At 35.5% G+C, this 9,034-nt stretch overlaps 1 pseudogene; it reads right to left on the minus strand.

The window, feature by feature from the left end:
- Positions 1 to 4,752: 4,752 nt before the first annotated feature.
- On the minus strand, positions 4,753 to 8,498 carry LOC145045100 (protein TIC110, chloroplastic-like; annotated as a pseudogene).
- Between the last annotated feature and the right edge of the window lie 536 nt (positions 8,499 to 9,034).

Consider the following 9,034-nt stretch of genomic DNA (forward strand, 5'->3'; position numbering starts at 1 on the left):
CCCAATCTTGTATGTTAAAGTCAGCTTAACACACAGTGGAACTTTATATCACAAAGTCTTGACCTATTGAGTCTGAAAACTTCATTAACCTTTCTTTTGATCTTTATTTAATTCTTCTAATCTTGTACCACATCAATTGAGATACTATCGAAGTATTGATTGCCATCTTCGGTTCTTTCGACTTTCTAAACAATCACTGCTTCAATCTGAACAACGGTAGAACAACTTTGTGGATTTGTGCCAACACATTTATCTTACCCAAACGTGTTTCAAACGCACATCTTTCTTCCAAAGATTTTATTATATATCAAACATACTTTAAATGTATATTACCACTCTATTGGTATTTATACACTTATTACAATAACAATTCATACTTATTATTTTACGATATCTCACGATCGTTTATTTATAAACTTATCGATGTCAACTATCATAAGTTTCTCTATCACTTCGAAAAATTCTATTATGAAAATTCTTAAAATTTTCTAAACCATGGTCGGCAACAGACCTTAAGCTTTTTCACATAATAGAATATAAGGTATATCTCTTCTCTATATTCATTTATCATTTAGCACATAATAGAATATAAGACATATCTTCTATTTATATTCTAGTGTTTGTCTCCATTAGATATTCAACCTAAAATATGTCGTATAATCTTTACTTAATAGTTCTTGTTTAAGTTTAGAAATTCTTAAAATTTCTAGTTCACTTAAACTATTTTTTTTAAAATTCTGAAGTAACTTAATATCTTAGAATACTAGGGTTTATCACTACCCAATTCCCCAATTAAATATTTCCTATGGTTTGTATCCATATACTTATTATGAATCAACTCATATATTGAGCTTCCAACAGTTTAAGTCTAAATATCAATCCGTGATATTTAGTTCACTTAAACCATTGCTCTGATACCATGATTGAAAGACCCCAACTTTCGTATTTATGAAAGACCCAAACTTTCATACTATTTCAAAAGATTTCTTAACTTACTTCATCAAAACATGCTACATGCATATTTATAAAACAATATTTTATATATTGATAAAGTGATTACAAAGGATTGGATACAAACTGACTAAGTTTTATTACATTTCATGTCTACCCAGGAATCTACTATTCATATACATACATGAACATTAAATATACAGAGAAATACTATTAACTATTCTACATCTTTCAATAGTATGTAAACATACTAGTTACTTATCACCTACAATTGTTAAACATTGATAGGGTAAGCGGTGACGCTTAGTGAGTTCAAAAATAGATACAATATAATGTAATGCCATATATATACTTCAATGTGGCAAAAGCAAAGACGAACAACAAGATGTATGTGAGATCATGTGACAAGCATTCATATCAATCAAAGACTTTATTCAAAGATATTCTTTTCAATTCTTGATATACATCAATAAAGATTTGGCCTAAATGGAATAGAAGACATGCAATTTCCGACTAACATCTTGTTAGATTTTAGGCTTATAGTCCTGTCCAACCATTTGCCAATGCCATAGAATAGAAGTCATTCTCTTACGGAGACATGCTTTACATGGCTAGAGGCTACGTTACCAGTACCAATGTGAATCTAAGTCCTTTCACTGATCACACGGTCAAAGGTATTATAATTGTTATAAACATAGCGAATAACACGAGAAAATAACTCAGAATAATAATACTGAAAAAGCACATAGCACATATAACACATAACATACAATTGTTCCTATATATTGAACTCACCTTAAGTTAACCGAGGGTTAAAATAGTAATTTGGACAACATTTCGACTTTAAATATGACTTTCTATGTTGAAAACCGGGAGCTTAATTGAAAACCGGGCTCTGTGAAGGTAGGGCTTCAAAACTGAAAAGATAAAATTTTCGGGTTTCTCGGGGGTCTTGGGATGTGTTTCAGGTGCTAAAATTGATACCGGGGCATCGGAAAAAGTCAAAATAGTAAAAATATAGAAAAAGGGGCCAAAAATGGAAAATTTTCCAATTCTAGCTGGGAGGGTTCGCACCCTCCTATTTATAGGGGCGAGGTTCGGATTCTGTGGCTGAGAAGGAAACATGTCGCACCCGCGAGCTTCAGTCAGGAGGGAGAAGGCATGGTACCTGCGAGCTTCGGACCAATCAGGCGAGGCCACGTCTCGGTGACGCGGCTTCCTCGTGCGAATGACGTGGCCTCTACGAGTGTCCCCGGTGGCTTCGCATGTTTTGGACACCTGTGCGACAAGCGGCATTGCAAGGCGAGGCCACGTCTCCGGTGATGCACCTGCTTCGTGCGAGGTGATGTGGTTGCTTCGTGGCAGTTACTATTCATGTGAAAATCTTCGGATTTTGAGCCCCGAACTTCTAAAATCCATAACTATCGCATGCGAGCTTCGTTTTTGACGTTCTTTATATGCACGTGTAGTGAAAATTACGCTCTACAACTTTCGTTTAGACTTCGTCGGCTAATTTTGACTTTATTTTTAATATTATTATTTTTAACAGACTGGGACAGGAAAATCCGTTAAAAATTCATAACTTCTTCATCCGACATCCGTTTTCGTCAGACTTTTTACCGTTGTACTACAAATGATGAGACCTTCGATTATCGTTTAGAATGTATCGGTCAAATATCGCTCGATCTAAGATTCGAGTTTTTAGTTGTTTACTGCTAAGTTGAAACTTCGAAAAATCATAACTTCCTCATACGAAGTCAGATTTTTGCGTTCTTTTTATCGAATTTCTCGGTTTAACGAATACTACGACTTTCATTTAGATTACTAAGGCTAAAAAAGTAGTTTATCAAAAACTCACTTTTTACGTCATTCGGCGCCTTGCCGGTTTTGTCGCGGATCTTCGGTTGGTCATAACTTCTTCGTTATAACTCGGATTTTGACGAGGTTTTCGCCTACAAGTTTCAAACGAGATGATTTACAACATCAAATAATAAAATTTTACTTATCTCAAATTTTATATTTTCGCTAAATTTCACTATTTGGCTATTAATTGGAATCTCATAAGACTTCCAATATTTTATGAGTGATTCTAAACATAGTTTTACTTCATTTCTAGTAAAAGCTAGTTGTTAGAACTCAACACTCAATTTTATTCACTTTTAATAATAAAAATACACAATTTCAGAACGTGTATGTTACAGTAAGTATCTTAGCATCGAGTTTCATGACTATCTTAAGGATTGTGGAATCGTTTCACAATTGGCGCCACTTAGGATACCACAACTTAATGGTGTAGCTGAGAGGCGCAATCAAACCTTGTTGTACATGGTTCATTCTGTGATGAGTCGAGCTTCGTTACCTATCTTATTTTAGGGGTATGCCTTAGAGACTGCCGCCTATATCCTTAATCTATTCCTTACTAAGAAGGTTGCCAAAACACCTCAAGAGATGTGGACAGGTAAGGTTCCATCGTTGGCACATATCAAGGTTTGGGGTTGCGAAGCTTTCGTAAGATGAGAGAGTCACGACAAGCTTGAACCTTATAGTGAGCGATGTATTTTCATCGGATACCTACAGAAGTCTTTTGGATATCTTTTCTACAGACCTAGTCACAACGCGGTCTTCGTAGCAAGGAGAGGGGTTTTCCGTAAAAGATAATTCATATGCAAAGAGGATAGTGGGAGGCAAATTGATCTTGAAGTTCTTCAAGAATCAAGTGATGAAGGAACCTCAAACACTAGCGCTCAACCCGATAAGGAAACTTCTGTTGAACCGATTGTCGATTCCTTACCTTTAAGACGTTCTGGTAGAGTTAGTGTTCCACCCGTATTATATGGCTTCCATATAACTGCTAAGGGTGATATGTTTATTAGTGATAGAACACTAGTGAATATGGATGAACCTAACAACTACAAGGAAGCCATGGCAGGCCCGGAGTCTGCAAAATGGAAAGAGGCAATGGACAATGAGATTCAGTCCATGTATGACAATCAAGTCTAGAACTTGGTTTGCAATGTACCAGTTCGTAAGATGGTTGGGTGCAAGTAGATCTTCAAAAAGAAGACCGACATGGATGGGAAAGTGCACACATACAAGGAACGAATGGTTGCGAAGGGTTTCACTCAAACTCCAGGAGTTGACTATGACGAGACCTTCTCACCAGTGGCCAAGATCAAGTCTATAAGGGTTATGTTGGCCATAGCTGCATTTCATGATTATGAAATATGGAAAATGGATGTCAAAACCACTTTCCTTAATGGAAAGTTGGCTGAGGATGTTTACATGACTCAGCCAGAGGGTTTTATGAATGCAAAGTATCTGAATAGAGTGTGCAAGCTTGAGAAATCCATCTATGGATTGAAACAAGCGTCTCGCAGATGGAATCTTTGTTTCGATGAGAAAGTCAAAGAGTTTGTTTTTTCAAGAAGCGAGGATGAGTCCTGCATATATTTCAAAGCTAGTGGGAGTATAGTTAGTTTCTTGGTATTATATGTCGATGACATACTACTCATAAGAAACGACGTTCCAACCTTACAGGAGGTTAAGTCATGGCTTGGGAAGTGTTTCGCTATGAAGGACCTCAGAAAAGCTGCCCATATTTTAGCGATAAGGATCTTAAGAAATAGGAGTAAGAGACTAATAAGACTTAATCAAAGTACTTACTTGGATAAAGTGTTGAAGCGTTTCAACATGGAGAATTCCAAGATGGGGGAATTACCAATCCAAAGCAATACACAAAGATGATAAACATCAAATTCCAACTAAGTAGAGTTGCATCTTGCCTTTTATAACTCTTTAAAACTAATGAACCCCTGCTCCGATAATTCTTGTGACCTGATCAAATAATAGTCAAAAAATTAATATGCTAATATAATTATTAGAAGAATCAAACATGGAATGTTGGTTGTAAAAGATGAAATTACCCTTTTCTCCATCCAAAGAATGTGGGACCACACTTGAGATATGATATTTGATCCATGTGGTGTTCGGGGTTCCATTAAAATATAAAGTATTTATCAAGTTTAATATTCAACCATTAAATGTAACAAAGTTAATGTTTTTTACTATACTATGTAGCTCGTAATATAAACAAGTAAAAGATTGGACTATGAAAATAATTTGACTGATTAAACATGTACCCTTGACCATTGAGTTGGACTAAAGCAAAGTCGTGCCCACCCACCTTCTCCAACCCCATTTAAAAATAATATGTTAGAAAACTAGAAAAGAAAAATAAACAAGGGCAAATCCATAAAAAACACTCACTGGTTTGTCAACAATAGACATGGCCACATCCCTGGTTAATCGTAAACCATATGCAGCCTTTCTTACAACCTGTTTCACATCAGCATCATACCCATCAACCCCTGTAGCTATAGCCTCCTTAACAACCTGAAATAGAGATTTTTTTATTACTTCATTACAAATTGAAACACGACTGCATAAATTGGTAAGAAAATAGTATATTAATTACCTTTTCAAATAAAGTGCCACATATTTCTTAGTGGATCTTTTCAATCGTTTGTTTAGGGGTACAAAGCATAACTTGCAACCTCTCAAGTGATTTAACCTCAACATCACTAAGCTCTCCATCCTTCATAGATTGTTGAAGGTTTTGACAGTATATTTCTAAAAAAGAGAAGTAAGAATAAGAGCATTACAAAACGTTGTAAACGTGTTTTAAAATAAAATATAAAAAAATCATTTCAGCAACACATACATACGTTCATGGATCTCAATGGCTTTTTCAGTATCAAAGTGCTTTACTATCTGTAGCTTCCAAAGAACCCCTAGTTACAGATTCCGCAAGGCGTTTATGGTATACTTTAGAGGTAACATCTATTGCAATTGATTCTGCTTCCTTTTTACCCAAAACAAATATATTCCTCAAATGACCCAATGCAATAGGCTATACAAGTATAGAACATAACAAAAAAAAACATTAACATAGACCCTCAAATCATCTAAGGCAAAAGTCAAAAGTTTGATTTGACCTATATAAATGGAATCCAAAAAGGGAAAATTATGTTTTTTGTACCTTGGTGTTTTCCATACGACCAGTGGATAGAGAATCAGCAATATTTGGAAAATAAATTGTGATGAGTGAGAGTGAGAGTATACAGTACCTATTAAAGAAATTGGACCCACCCCAAGAGCAAAACGATTAGCATCGAGATGATTCTTTAATGAGAAAAGTGAGTTATTAAATGCCAAAATTTTATCGAGTTCCTCAACAATGAGCTTGGCATCCCTTCTGAAAAATACAATATATTTTACAAGTCATGAAAAGTGTTTGATTATTAGTCATACATCATATTCGATAAGAGGCCGTTTTAAAGGTTTTATCATGATATTTTTTTTATAAAATATGTTTGGCCTATTGTTAAAAAGGTATGTTCTAAGAAGGTGCCAAGATCCATACGTTTTTCTTGTCCTGGACTTGAGTACATTCACACTTGTTGTAATGTTTGCTTCAACAAGCTTTCTACTATGCTCCCTAAACATATCTTCAGCTAGCTGCAATAAATCCAAACCAATAACTAAAAAACTACAATTACTTATAGAATATTAAGTTGTTTATGCTCTTTGAAATGTGTACCTCATCTGAAAGCCGACACTGTAGTTGTGCATCTCTCAGACTAATAAGATCTTCCGGATTAACATGATTCATGCATCAAAAGCACAAATAAAAAGTTAAAAACCAATACCAAATGGTGATTCACCAGTTAATATGACTAGTATTTAAGAGCACAAATGAGTGCATTAAGTAAAAAAAGAAACATGCATTTACCTTGGGTGATTAATTTTAGCTTGGAAGCATACACGTGTTGTGCATCGTCACGTATAGCAACCTCAACTTGTGATTTAGTAACTTTGAACACATATTTCCAAGGTAAAAGAAAGCCAAAAGCTTCTCCAAATATAAGTGTTGAAACATAAGTCAGCTTCTAAAATGCCTGTACTGGAGATCATAACAATGATCAAGCTATGTATCTCATTTACTTTACTAATTTCAATTTATTTAAAAAAAAAACCTACCTAACGTTGTTTTGCATCTGCTTCACGATCATCGGTTTCTAACATTTGCCTGAAGATACGCCTACCAATCTATTCAACAAACACACACACCAAAAAAAAAAAAAAAGAATCAATGAAGAGAAACATGTGTGGAAGTAAAGAATTTTTCACCTATTAAGGCATCAAAATACCATATTGTAATTGTACCAATACCTTCATATGCATGCTAGCTGCATCAGGATCATCAATGCCCAATTTAACTTACGATGATTACTAATGGGCCAAAAAAAAGTAGACAGGGACTGAAACTTTATAGGACAACCCAAAATGTCCAGTTTTACATTTTTTAGGAAAATGAAATTCCTTTACTAAAATTAGATTTAGGGAGTAGTAGATTTAGAATACCACTTTAATGCCAATGGATTTCATGAGAAGAACCACACCATCAACCGGAATTTTAAAGGTTTCAGCAGTAGAAAAGTCAGGGGCAAAACCATCAATGCACCAGGGGACCATCATCCTTTGAAAGTTTTAAGATTTCAGCAGTAGAAAAGTCAGGGGCAAAACCGTCAATGCATCAGGGGACCCATCATCCTTCTTTTAACAGCTTAAAGTTCAAAAAAAAATGTGATTAGCTTAAATAGTTAGCAACTCTATAGTAACAGATCTGTTAAGCCAGAAGAAAAAAATCAGAGATATCCAAGAATTTAAGATCAAACCTGTTGTCTATGTCACTCTTTAGTAACAAAATGTCAAGTAAAGTGCTTAAAAATGTGAGCTTGCTGAATCAGGTTTGGCCCACATCATTAGGTTTCAAATGGGTTGTTACTTTCTTTTTCTTTTTTCAATGTGGGGTACCATTTAATGGACTTGACTTTTCCAAAATGTAATCAAGCATGTGTTGTACCATTGATGTGGAAACCTGTATATAGCTTAGTAATTCAGATTTGACCTTAGATGGATGTACATGATTCCTGAAATAAAGTTAAGCTCCATGATTCCTGATATGAAGCCTAATCATTTTGAAATTCCAAACCAGCTGTAGACTTTGATGCAACTATAATACTAACGTCACCTTATTACATCATTATAAAGTTTTATTACAACTTTCAAATTTTTCTACATTAAATGAAGAATCTAATTTGTTGTTTTAATGTTGACACTTAGAGTATGTCTAAGCTCCCTATTTTGAGGACATCAGTACAGAGAGTCTAATGCAATAATTGATGCAAAGATGTATTGCAACAACCTTTATACTCTCAGAGTTTTACTCCATCTATAACATCATACTCTCAGTATTGCCCTAATTGGAATAGGAGAAGGAGCAAAATTCTCCCATGGAGAATCAAAGCGACCTATAGGAGTATTGCCACCATAACAAGGAGAAGATAATCGTGCATCAGATGAAGCACAAAGTAACATTGGTAACGGTGAAGGTATGGAAATAAAATAGCAAAAAAACAAAACCCTAACCGACCTTGGTCGTTGAGATGATCGGGGAGCTTTTCCCTTGACGCAACACCCTCCATGGTATAAAGCTCTGTAACGACGAGATTTTCAAAACAAAATTTTCATTTTTCAACAACCAATTTATATAAAAATATTCTCAAAGTATTCTCTGTGTGTATGGGTCACGTCGGCGCCTTTCCACGGTCCTCGCTAATACCTTAAACACATAACACAACAACTGTAAGCATAAATGCTTAGTGAGTCCCCCAAAATACCACATACAACACATACGCCACTCGAGGATACTGTACGAACCTCCGGTCGATGTGTCTCAGCGGGACCCTCCGGACCCGTAGGTTGTTGGACCCTCTGGTCCAGTCATAGCTCGTTGGGCCCTCTGGCCCGGTATGAATCGTTGGACCCTCAGGTCCGGTCTATACAATTATATATCATACATACAACACATAGCACATAATTGCATATATGGCACACAATCTCATACATAGCACATAAGACCTTCCGGTCAAATCATAATACCACTCTAGGTAACATATAGTGAGAAGACTTACCTCGTGTAACTCGGTAACTCGGAAATCTCAGACTCTGTCAAATAGGA

The sequence above is a fragment of the Lactuca saligna genome, chromosome 5 (genome assembly GCF_052625555.1).
Source record: "Lactuca saligna cultivar CGN05327 chromosome 5, ASM5262555v1, whole genome shotgun sequence".
Taxonomy (NCBI): Eukaryota; Viridiplantae; Streptophyta; class Magnoliopsida; order Asterales; family Asteraceae; genus Lactuca; species Lactuca saligna.